This window comes from Thamnophis sirtalis, unplaced genomic scaffold, assembly GCF_051295495.1.
Source record: "Thamnophis sirtalis isolate CommonGarterSnake01/CBP01778 unplaced genomic scaffold, rThaSir2_p1.2 scaffold_8, whole genome shotgun sequence".
NCBI classification, from domain to species: Eukaryota; Metazoa; Chordata; class Lepidosauria; order Squamata; family Natricidae; genus Thamnophis; species Thamnophis sirtalis.
This window is the reverse complement of record NW_028261388.1, coordinates 81013463-81026281: the sequence shown is the minus strand read 5'-3', so window position 1 is coordinate 81026281 and position 12819 is coordinate 81013463. Positions and strand designations below refer to the sequence as shown.

At 41.1% G+C, this 12819-nt stretch overlaps 1 protein-coding gene across 2 annotated transcripts in view; it reads left to right on the top strand.

Annotated features, from left to right (window-relative positions):
* Positions 1-12819, top strand: part of RETREG1 (reticulophagy regulator 1) — a 58048-nt gene that overhangs the window by 33540 nt on the left and 11689 nt on the right. The gene's annotated exons all lie outside the window — the stretch shown is intronic.

Genomic DNA, 12819 nt, shown 5'->3' with positions numbered 1-12819 from the left:
ATTCCACTTTCATATATTTTTCATATATTTGAGGATATCTGCTAGTGTTTTTCCAGTAGTTTTACCCTTCAAATGTACTCGGGTCCAGTTAGAATGTTAGGTTAATCTTCGTTATGGGCCATGTGTTTAGTGATTTGATTTTTAGGTAGATTTAGCCTCTGTATCTGTGCCTTCGGTTTTGGAATATGCAGGTAGCTATATCACATATGGTTTTTTTCCATAGGCAAGGTTGTAAAAAAAAATCATTTGCGGAAATCAAGACATAGTAAATATTCAAGGTTGTGACATTTTCCTTGCTCACCTGGAAACTTCTGTTAGCACAGAAAACAATAGCTGAAAGTACAAAGGACTTTCAAGGTTATATGCATAAGGAAATATGAGAAAAAGCCAATAAGATAGTCCTCAACTTACAACCATTTGTTTGAAGTTACAGCACCATTGAAAAAAAGTGATTTATTGCCATTTTTTCACAATTACGACTGTTGTAGAATCTCCATGGCCAGGGGATCAAAATTCAGACACTTAGCAATTTGCATACATCTATGACAGCTGGGGGGGGGGTCTCTTGGTCATGTGATGAACTTTGGCGACCTTCCAAGAAACAAAGTCAGTGGGGAAGCCATATTCACTTAACAACCTGTTCTGTCCCCTCTTCCTCGCTCGTTAACAGACGACAGGCAGACAAACTTAAAAGGAACTCTCTTTATCAGTCCTCGGCTCTGACTGGCTGCGAGCCCAAAAATAAACATAAACAAAGTCTCTGACAGATAACAGAATGCAAAACAAAACTCTTACAAAGCAATGCACTTCTCCAAGTGTCTCCTTGAATCAGGGTTACAGAAAACAAATAACTTCTCCAAGTGTCTCTCACAAATAAACCACGACCTAGGATCAATGAACGTTGAACGTTGACTCCTGCAACCAGGGCATGGTACCATCCGTCCTTTTATCACCAGAAGACGCCACTTACGAGCCCCGGCTGCATTGTTAATCTTGCATCCCGAAAAGACTCACAGGAGACGTCTGCTGAGTCACAACAACAACCATTTTACTAAAGTTAGTAAATCAGTGATTCACTTAACAACTGTGGCAAGAAAGATCGTAAAATGGGACAAAACTCACTTGCTTAAGGGAAGTTTTGATATCTATTGTGGTTGTAAGTCAAGGACTATATACATGATGCACATAGCCAGTTCCAACCTGCCTTAGTTTTTTTTAAGGCATTTAAGTCACTTACCTGCTATATATGTAACACCAAATGGGAAATGGCCGGAGATTAAAGTGATAAATTAAAAAGAATAATTCCTGGGGATGGCAAAGCCAAGCTTCTTTTGTATTATGCAAACTTGCCCATTGTGCATCCGATGAACTTTCAAACCACCTACATATGGGTACCTTTTGAGTTGAACTTGATTTCTGTTGAGTACTACCCAACAGAAACCATATGTAGATGGTTTGAAGGTTCATTGGATGCACAATAGGATATGATACACATACACACACACACACACTTTTCTATCAGCAGGAAAAAAAATTCTGTATGAAACACATGAATTTCAATCCAGTCAAAAAATGATTGAAAGGTTCCCTAATTTGTCGGTGTTCTGTTTTAATGTCAATATATCTGATCTCTTTTCAAACAATTCTGGCAGTTGGATTAAATTATATAATTACCAAATGAATTTTTAATTGCGTTCATCTTTAAAAATATATATATATATTCACCATCAAGAGTTTTCTTACGAAAAGTTTTGATGGTCACCATGGAGGAATATGACTCAAAAAGACGTAGGATATTTATTGACAATGTTGCAATCCTTAGATTGCTTTCCGGGAACTTGAACAAGCAGTTTTGTGCTGTAACATGACTCGCGTTCGGCTGACTGTAAGTCCAATTTAGCTTCAGCATTTGATCTTCTGAGGCAACCTAGCTTTTAACTCTGGGATTACCAGCTTCTGTGGCTAAATTATCACTATCATTATAGTTAATGTGCATTTGTTCCTGCAGTAAAAGCACTCTTTGTTCGTGACCCGACAAATGCGCGAACGTCAAAAGCGCGCCGACAAAAGCGCGGCGCTAAAACCGCGATGTCAAAAGCGCGCTGACAAAAGCGCGCCGACAGAAGCGCAATATAAGTTAAGGTAAGGTTTAGGGTTAGGTTTAGAGTTTGGTTTAGGGTTAGGGTTACAGCGCGCTTCTGTCGGCGCGCTGTTGTCGGCACGCTTCAGCGCTCATTCATCGCCGCGGTTTTGTCGGCGCGGTTTTGTCACCGCGGTTTAGTCAGGCGCGCTTTTGTCGTTCGCGCATTTGTGGTGGAACCCTCTTTGTTTTCTTTTCCAATAAAGAAAAAGACCATAGGGAATTGGGTGTACGGAACACCCATGTTATAGTAGTTTCATTTCTATTTGCAGGAACATAGGCGCATAAGCTGATTATGCGTCCATACCCTTGTGCCTACGATGTGGCAAACTACAAGGCACGATTTGTCCCGGTGGTGTTTATGATCTATATGAAACTGCCAGGGACAGTCGGGAATTTGGGAACTGGGTGTCCCCTATATGTTGATAACATTCATGTCTACTTCTTCATAATATCTGAATCGGGAGAGGTTGTGTTCATCTTGAAATAATGCCTGGATGTAGCAATGAGTTGGATGAGAACCAAAAAAATGATGCTGAATCATGACAAGATGGAGATTTTGTGGATGGATAGTACTAGAGACAGGACTTATGGAGTTAATTTGTTCCAAATGGGGTTAGGTTGTTTGTGTGTGTGTGTGGGAGTGTTCCTACCGTCATCACTGTTATTGGAAGCCCAAGAGACTTTTGTGGCCTCTTGACAGGGCCCATCAAATTACAAATGGACATAAGTTGGTAACTTCCTGTTTACATTATTTTCCCATTGCATCTCCGTTGAAGCAATTTCACTGGTTGCTGATTAGCCACCAAGCAACATTCAAGTTATGTTTATGACATCCAAGCCACTGAACAGCTTGGGATCATGTGAGCTGGTCACAACTCCTTTGCTGTCAATAGATTTTGTCATTCGTTGAGATCCTTCGAAGCGGTCCTGCCAAGGCAATGAGTCAACAATAACAAACCCTTTCTATGGTGACAGTTCCATGCAGTTCTAACAAACCTGACCAATCTTACAGACAAACTAATGAAAATATAAGTACGCTGAAATTAGTTGAGATTTGAGTTGGTGTGTGTGTGTATTTATTTATGAAGTTTATAGGCTATCCCACTCTGTTATGATTGGGCAGTCAGTAAGCGTGACCTGACAAAAGGGCGAACGACAAAACCGCGCCCGACTAAACTGAGGCGCTAAAACCGCAACGTCATCAACGCGGCGACAACAGTGCGGAAACAGAAGGGCGCTTTACAACAGTGCGGTGACAGAAAGCCGATTTAACTTAAGGTTAGGGTTAGGGTTAGATTTAGCGTTATGTTTAGGGTTACGTTTAGCGTTACGTTTAGGGTGAGGGTTAGCGTTACGTTTAGGGTTAAGGTTAGCGTTATGTTTAGGGTTAGGGTTAGGTTTAGTTTTACAGCGCGCTTCTGTCACTGCGCTGTTGTCGGCACGATTCAGCGCTCATTCGTCAGAGGACTTTAGAACATGCGGTTTTGTCACCGCGGTTTAGTTGGGTGCGGTTTTATCGTTCGCCCTTCAGCGGTTATGTCGTTCGCCCTTTTGTCGGTGAACCGTCAGTAAGTATACTATAAACCTCACCAAACATATGGGAGGGAGGGGACAATTGTTTAAAAGAACAGAAGTAGAAGGGATCCATCATTCTCTCTAACCTAAGGTAAAGGATAGAGCTAGGTCTTAAGGGCCATATGACATATCAGGGAGAATGAAGTTCCAGAGGAGAGGCATCACAATAACAAGCTTACATCTTTGTGATTTGTAAATCCTGGCTGTTCCGGCAGGCCTGGGGCTGTTGACCTCATTGTTGAGGTCCAGCCCCGATTAGAACGAATGCATGTGTTGTATTTTTAAACTGTTTTTTCTTATTTTATTTTTATTTTTTTCTTATCTTCCTCTTTTGTAAGCCACCCGGAGTCTTTCGGGATTGGGCGGCATATAAATAACAAATAAATAATAAATAATAAATAATAAATAATAAATAATAAATAATAAATAATAAATAATAAATAATAAATAATAAATAATAAATAATAAATAATAAATAATAAATAATAAATAATAAATAATAAATAATAAATAATAAATAATAAATAATAAATAATAAATAATAAATAAATTTTATTGAGACTTCTCTAGCTTAGCTAAAATGTACCTACAGTTGAATATATTTCACAATACCCAATTTGTGCTTTCAAATATTTTTTGCACATTAATGCCAAATAAGCACCTTTTTAGAAGAAAAAAAATCCGTGTTAAAATATGCTTAGTTTTAACCTGGGAATATGTAGTGATTTGTTGCCTTGTTCATGTTTCAGTACGAGAAATGGTGATGTTCTCTTAGTTTCACATAACTCAGGGGCAAGAGCCGAGGTGGCGCAGTGGTTAAATGCAGCACTGCAGGCTACTTCAGCTGACTGCAGTTCGGCGGTTCAAATCTCACCGGCTCAAAGGTTGACTCAGCCTTCCATCTTTCCGAGGTGGGTAAAATGAGGACCCGGATTGTTGTTGGGGGCAATATGCTGACTCTGTAAACTGCTTAGAGAGGGCTGAAAGCCCTATGAAGCGGTATATAAGTCTAACTGCTATTGCTACTGCTAAGACAAGCCTAGATAATTCAGAGTTCAAAAGACTGTTGTTTCCACTGTCCACTTAACAGCATCCTTTCTAGTTTGTCCTAAAACGGTTTTTCAGTAAGTGTCAGGAAGTATTAATAGGATTAGTCATGTATTCAAAAGACAAAAATCAAGAGAAAAATAGAATGCTTAGTGTTATTATGCTACTTTAGTAATTTAATGACCACTAACTACAATGAATATGCCATTTGGCATGCTAGTTTGCTGGCATGGAAATCAGTGCTTAATGAGTGAATAAATGGAACAGGGAAGTCATTATTTAAAATGCGTTGGTCAGTAGTTAGCCATTTCTGCTCTTGATTGGACATTCACATGGCATAGTACATGCCTTGCCTGGGCTCTCCTATCTCATGGCTAGCAACAGTGCAAGGACCAAAATGTTTTAATGTTGTGAATTACAGGGGCTGCTGCTAACTAGTACTATTTTGATTGAGCCAAGGTGGCGCAGTGGTTAGGGTGCAGTACTGCAGGCCACTATAGCTGACTGTGATCTGCAGTTCAGCGGTTCAAATCTCACCGGCTCAAGGTCGACTCAGCCTTCCATCCTTCCGAGGTGGGTGAAATGAGGACCCGGACTGTGGGGGGAAAGTTGCTGACTCAATTTGCTAAAAAAATTTGTAAACCGCTTAGAGAGGGCTGAAAGCCCTATGAAGCGGTATATAAGTCTAATTGATAAATAAATAAATAAATAAATAAATAAATAAATATTTTATAAAGGTTCAGGACCTGCAATAGCCACTGTGTCAAAATGTGTGATCACACATTTTCACAGAATTAAACTGTTGAAAATTATTTAAATGCTCACGTGGTGCGATTTGTTTATCAGTAATAGTACATGGATTGAAACAGACCATGTCTCTGAAGCCATAGAGATGTAATTTTCAGGAAAACTTGCCACAGATTCAAGCTGTATAATTTAATGGCTAGGCGTCAGCACTAAAGGATTGGTCTTTCCCGGGGCTGGGTTGATGCCGGTTTTACTACCGGTTCTCAACCCGCGTATGTGTGCGCTGTTCAATCTAAATTGTTCTTTGCGCATGCGCAGAACAAGGCACAGTGAACTGCGCACACGCAGTCACTAAAAATCAAAATGGCGGCAGCACAGCAGCGGCGAGTGAAACAGTTCGGGGGCGTGGGAGGCCTGAGTCACTGCTGGTTCTGCGACCCAGGCCTGAATTCCACTACCGGTTCGGCTGAACCGGGCCGAACCAGGAGCAATCCACCTCTATTCCGTTGAACGATTTTGAAGGAAACTTTAAGGTCTATGAATGAGAGGTTTGACCAAGGCAAACAGAAGTTTCAGAGAGCCGAGGTGGCGCAGTGGTTAGGGTGCAGTACTGCAGGCCACTTCAGCTGACTGTTATCTGCAGTTCGGCGGTTCTAATCTCACCGGCTCAAGGTTGACTCAGCCTTCCATCCTTCCGAGGTGGGTGAAATGAGGACCCAGACTGTGGGGGGCGATATGCTGACTCTGTAAACCGCTTAGAGGGGCTGAAAGCCCTATGAAGCGGTATATAAGTCTAACTGCTATTGCTAACTGCTATTGCTATTGCTATTTCCCACTTTCAGTTAATGTTTTTCTTGGGACTGTGTCTTTTTGTTGCTTTTCTCATGTTTTTTTACGATTATGAGGCCTAGGCATGATAGATTATCCTCTGTTCCGATGAGAACCAATACAAGTAGGAACAACTCTTTTCTCCATTCAGCTCTTATCTCTCTGCTTGTTTTCCTGTGCTCAGCTAAGATTTTAAAATATCCATTGATTCGTAGGAGAGAAACAAATAAGACTGTGTCACTGAATTAAAAGTTGATTGTTCATCTCTCGGTCCTGAGTCAATTACCTAGAGTTGTTGGTATAACCGGAAGCTGTGTAACTACTAACATTTGTTTATGTTTTATAATCCCTTTACTTACCACATCAAACCATTAATTCACCGTAATGTGGAGCAAAGCAAGGACATCATTCATGAGTACTTTGACCAATTCATGTGACTATAAAATTATGGGAAACCTCAGGAAGATGCCTCCCTCCCTCTTTCTTTCTTTCCTTCCTTCTTTCCTTCCTTCCTTCCCTTCCCTCTTTCTTTCTTCCTTCCCTTCCCTCTTTCTTTCTTCCTTCCCTTCCCTCTTTCTTCCTTCCCTTCCCTCTTTCTTTCTCCCTTCCCTCTTTCTTTCTTTCTTCCCTCTTTCTTCTTTCTTTCTTTCTTTCTTTCTTTCTTTCTACCCTTCCCTCCCCTCTTTCTTTCTTCCTTCCCTTCCCTCTTCCTTCCCTTCCCTCTTCCTTCCTTCCCTCTTTCTTTCTTCCTTCCCTCTTTCTTTCTTCCTTCCCTTCCCTCTTTCTTCCTCCCCTTCCCTCTTTCTTCCTTCCCTTCCCTCTTCCTTCCTTCCCTTCCTCTTCCTTCCTTCCCTTCCCTTCCCTCTTCCTTCCTTCCCTTCCCTCTTCCTTCCCTTCCCTCTTCCTTCCCTTCCCTCTTTCTTTCCTCTTCCTTCCCTCTTTCTTTCTTCCTTCCCTCTTTCTTTCTTCCTTCCCTTCCCTCTTTCTTCCTCCCCTTCCCTCTTTCTTCCTTCCCTTCCCTCTTCCTTCCTTCCCTCTTCCTTCCCTTCCCTCTTCCTTCCCTTCCCTCTTTCTTTCCCTCTTTCTTTCCCTCTTTCTTTCCTTCCTTCTTTCTTTCTTTCTTTCTACCCTTCCCTTCCCTCCCCTCTTTCTTCCTTCCCTTCCCTCTTCCTTCCCTTCCCTCTTTCTTCCTTCCCCTCCCTCTTTCTTTCTTCCTTCCCTTCCCTCTTTCTTCCTTCCCTTCCCTCTTTCTTTCTTCCTTCCCTTCCCTCTTCTTTCCCTTCCCTCTTTCTTTCCTTCCTTCTTTCTTTCTTTCTTTCTTTCTTTCTTTCTTCTTTCTTTCTACCCTTCCCTTCCCTCCCCTCTTTCTTCCTTCCCTTCCCTCTTCCTTCCCTTCCCTCTTTCTTCCTTCCCCTCCCTCTTTCTTTCTTCCTTCCCTTCCCTCTTTCTTCCTTCCCTTCCCTCTTTCTTTCTTCCTTCCCTTCCCTCTTCCTTCCTTCCCTTCCCCCTTCCTTCCCTTCCCTCTTCCTTCCCTTCCCTCTTTCTTTCCTTCCTTCTTTCTTTCTTTCTTTCTTTCTACCCTTCCCTCCCCTCTTTCTTTCTTCCTTCCCTTCCCTCTTCCTTCCCTTCCCTCTTTCTTTCTTCCTTCCCTTCCCTTCCCTCTTCCTTCCTTCCCTTCCCCTTCCTTCCCTTCCCTCTTCCTTCCCTTCCCTCTTTCTTTCCCTCTTTCTTTCCCTCTTTCTTTCCTTCCTTCTTTCTTTCTTTCTTTCTTTCTTTCTTTCTTTCTTTCTTTCTTTCTTTCTTTAACGTGAGATGTTATTGACCTTTCTAAGAACAACCCAGGGGTTTATTTTGCCTGGAGCAGTTGTCAGGTTACACACTAGCAGCATGAGAGCATTAGTCATTTTCAGAGAACTTGATGGAACCGAATCTCCTGGCCAGCATTTGGAACTGTGATGGGCCGCAGCATCTGCTTGTCTTAACTACTAGGACTCTGGGCACGAGGCACTTCAGCTCTGAGTTAAGCAACTCTTTCACCACAGAACAAAGCCAGAAGCTTAGAGGAAAACATTCTTCTTTGGCTCCGTCTGCTAAATATTTCTATTGGTATGAGCCAGCGTAGTCTCTCAAATTGGATAGGATTATCTTAGAATAGACCTGCAAGGGTTAGGGTTATAATGCAAGAGTTAGGGTTAGTAATATATTGTATATGTGCAATCCAATCACTAAATTACCAAAAAGGAAAAATTGGATATAATTGGCATTGACATAGGCAGCAGAACTCTCTATTTTTAATACATAATGGAAGTTGCAGCTGTTATTATTCTTTTCTTCTTACTATTGTTTTTTTTTTAGATATATTTTTATTCTTTTTAAACAAAACAACACATACAAAACAAAGCAAGAGAAGAAAAAAGAACAACTTTCCTCCATTTCATCAAGCGTGTCGTTTGGTTACAAGTTTTTGTGCATCAGTTCTTAAATTTAGGATTAACATCGCTGGTTTACATTAAACATAACTGAATGTTTCGCTGTCCTGGAGTATTGTGTGTTCAAATTACCATTAATATTCTTTCATTTGTAACAATCCTTGTTTCCTTGAATTCATAATTATCTATCAAATAACAATGGGTCTTTAAAGTATTATAGTATCACCTATCTCTAAGGAGGAAAAGCGAAGATTAGAACGAAGAATTCCCATTAATTTATAATATACATTCGTATTTTCAATTGACCAATAATGTCACCAATCATCCAGAATTCCAAGAATGGTTTCCCATTACTAATTATTAATCCATATAGTGGTTAAGTATTTCAATTCATGTATATACCAATTATTCCTTACATCATCATAGATCCATTTAATATACAAACATCTTTCTAATACAAAATGGTCACTACATACAATTATACCAAAGTATTCAAATCATCCCACTCTTATACATTAAAATCATTATTGTCCTTTATATATCATATAATAGCAATAGCAATAGCAGTTAGACTTATATACCGCTTCATAGGGCTTTCAGCCCTCTCTAAGCGGTTTACAGAGTCAGCATATTGCCCCCACAGTCTGGGTCCTGTGGTTAGGGTGCAGTACTGCAGGCCACTTCAGCTGACTTATCTGCAGTTCAGCAGTTCTAATCTCACCGGCTCAAGGTTGACTCAGCCTTCCATCCTTCCGAGGTGGGTGAAATGAGGACCCAGACTGTGGGGGCGATATGCTGACTCTGTAAACCGCTTAGAGAGGGCTGAAAGCCCTATGAAGCGGTATATAAGTCTAACTGCTATTGCTATTGCTGATAACCACTGGGACCACCACAGCTGGTTTATGCCATAACCTGCCATGATTTTTATAGGTATTCCAGTACATTATTTTGGCAACTGTATTGTGTTATTTATAATGAGTTAGCATGGTTTTCTTGCACAAGCTGAGTATATGAGGTACTTTTCTTCTGGTTTTTTTGCACAGTCTGCACTTGTAATCATTTGATGATTATTTTCAGTTCTGACCTTCATTGCATTAGTTCAAATAGCCAGCTCTTGAGCAGCCAAAACCAAGCCTTCAGTTTCTTTCTTTAATGTTCCAGTTGTAAGCCATTGCCAGGTTTCATCTTTGCCCAGTTTCCCTGAAAACATTTGTAGAAACTATCCATATAATGGTTTTCCTTGCCAGCATTCTGTGCTTTATTACTTTATTTTGATATTCATGTTTCGTTTCCTGCTCATTCAGTAACTTCCAATTTTTAAATTATTATTATAGCAACAGAATTGTATCACAGCGGCCCGTTGTTTCGCCGGATTTGGCATTGATTACTAGTCGGGGCCCACCCAGGGGCCTAGGACGTTGTAATGTATTTTCGTAATATGCGTGCAGATCCAAGCAGTGCGACGTTTTTCATTTTGACTGATGGTGATTTTGTCAATTTGTAAGTGTTTTAATATAATTCCAGTGCTTTTGGAATAGCACCCAGTGTGCCGATTACCACTGGAATTACCACTGCTGGTTTGTGCCATAGTCACTGAATTTCGATTTTTAAGTCCTGGTATTTCGCGATTTTTTTCATGTTCCTTCTCGTCGACCCTGCTATCACCTGGTATTGCGATGTCTATGATTGTGACCTTATTTTTCTCAACCAGTGTGATGTCTGGTGTATTATGCGCCAGTATTTTGTCCATTTGTATACGGAAATCCCACAAGATCTTGACCATCTGATTTTCGGTGACTTTTTCAGGCTGATGTTCCCACCAGTTTGTTGTTGTTTTAATATTATAATTTTTGCACAAATTCCAGTGCATCATTTGTGCTACTGAATTGTGCCGCAATTTATAATCAGTCTGCGCAATTTTTTTACAGCAGCTGAGTATGTGATCAACCGTTTCATCAGCTTCTTTGCAAAGTCTGCATTTGGCATCATCAGAGAATTTTTCGATTTTGGCCTTAATGGCATTTGTGCAGATAGCTTGTTCTTGCGCAGCCAGGATTAGTGACTGATTGTTGCTGTTGTTGCTGTTGTTGTTGTTGCTAGAATCCTTAGGACTGTGCAGAATACCTATGTATCTTGGAACTCATAGTTCTCATAACTCCAATTTTGAGTGATGAATTTTGTGCATGTTACCATGGATGGAAAGCCACTAACAAGGTGATATTGGAATGAATGGGTACAATTCTGCTGTCCACTCTGTTTCACCTGTCATTTAAAAAAAAATAAGATGCTTTAGTCTATTCCAGTGTTTTTCAACCACTGTGCCGCGGCACACTAGTGTGCCGTGACATAGTGTAAGGTGTGCCGTGGGAAAATTACTTTATATATAGTCAATATAGGCACAGAGTTAAAAATTTTTTAACATTTTCTAATGGTGGTGTGCCTCGTGATTTTTTTCATGAAAAAAGTGTGCCTTTGCACAAAAAAGGTTGAAAAACACTGGTCTATTCGATGAAAGGAACAAAATGGGACATTTTAATATCACATTTTAAAGCAGATGACCATCTTTGCACATGTAATACAAAATTCCAAGTGAAGAAGAGAAAATAAAGACCAGGGGTGTCAAACTCGATTTCATTGAGGGCTGCATCAGGGTTGTGTTTGACCTTGGGGAGGGGGGCGGGAGGTCATGGCCAGCTCGACGTCAGTCATCAAGGCTCCGTTTCCAGCTAAGACAGCCTCCTGCAGCCCTCTGACAGTGAAAATGAGCTCCATTTTCGCTGGCAGAGGCACTGCGGGCCGGTCTTCACTGTTTCCTGGACGGGCCTGATTTAAGCACCCTGCGGGCTGAGTTTGACACCCGTGATAAAGACACAAAAGTCTGAGTTTGGTTTGACATTTGGTTATGATCCAATAGATAGTTTTTTAAAAAAGCGTTGCTCTTGCCAAATGCCTTGTGAATTCTAATCAGTACTCTTCGTCTGGAAGAAAACTATAAGATATATTTTAATGTCTTAATATATTAGGAACAGTTCAAAGAATAGTTCTATCCTTGACTGATCTGACCCCCCTTCTCCGTCCAGGAATGAAAGCCAAAAGCCACGTAACTAAAAAGGTGTATTTTAATCAGTCCAAGCTCTTGTTGGCTGCAAGCCCAAATAAACAAAGATAATTAGCTCTGGCAGAAAGTCCTATAACTCACACCACAATGCAAACCCGGCTTCTCTTATCTCAAACCACTTATCCAAGTTGGCTTCTCTCGGTTTGTGAACGCAAACAAGAACAATCATGAGAACGGGAACGTTGACTTCTGCAACCAGGGCGTGGCACCAACAGTCTCTTTTATCAGCAGAAGGGGAACTTGATCAGCGCCAGCTGTTTGTAATCGCCTCCTGTAGTTACTCCGTTGTTCTTTACGCTGAGTAGACTTGCGCCTGCATGCATCCTGATACAACTCCCAAATGTTTTCATGAACGTTCCCTTTGATCCAATGCTCTGCCGCCACCTGGTGGCCAACCAGTTTCTCCTCGCCCTGCTCGGAGTCGACTCCCCGTCCAGGGTCCTCCACCTCCTCCAAGGCCGACTCATAAGACCCCCTCACTGTCAGAGTCTGGCGGCAGCTCCAACGTCTCCTGCCAGGCCACAACACTTGACTATGTTAATATAGTTTGTTTATGCTACCTCTTATTAATACTAATAATAATAACTCTCCCTGCAGTGCACATACTGTAGAAATAGAAATTGTAAACTTGAGTTTGTACCCTTCTTACCCTTCTAAAAGGAGAGAATTAAGTATGGGGGAAAGGAGCAATCTTGCCCTAAGCTTACAAAAGTTCTGAGAGTAGCTTTTGAAGAAGTAGGGACAGCAAGGAACATACCTGTAGAAAAAGGGAAACAAAGTAGATGGATTAATTTGAAGGATTTAGGTATTAAGTTTAAAGAAAATCCCTAGATAAATGAAGGTAGATTAGATGATTATGAGCCGAGGTGGCGGAGTGGTTAGAGCGCTGTACTGCAGGCACTTCAGCTGACTGTTATCTGCAGTTCGGCGGT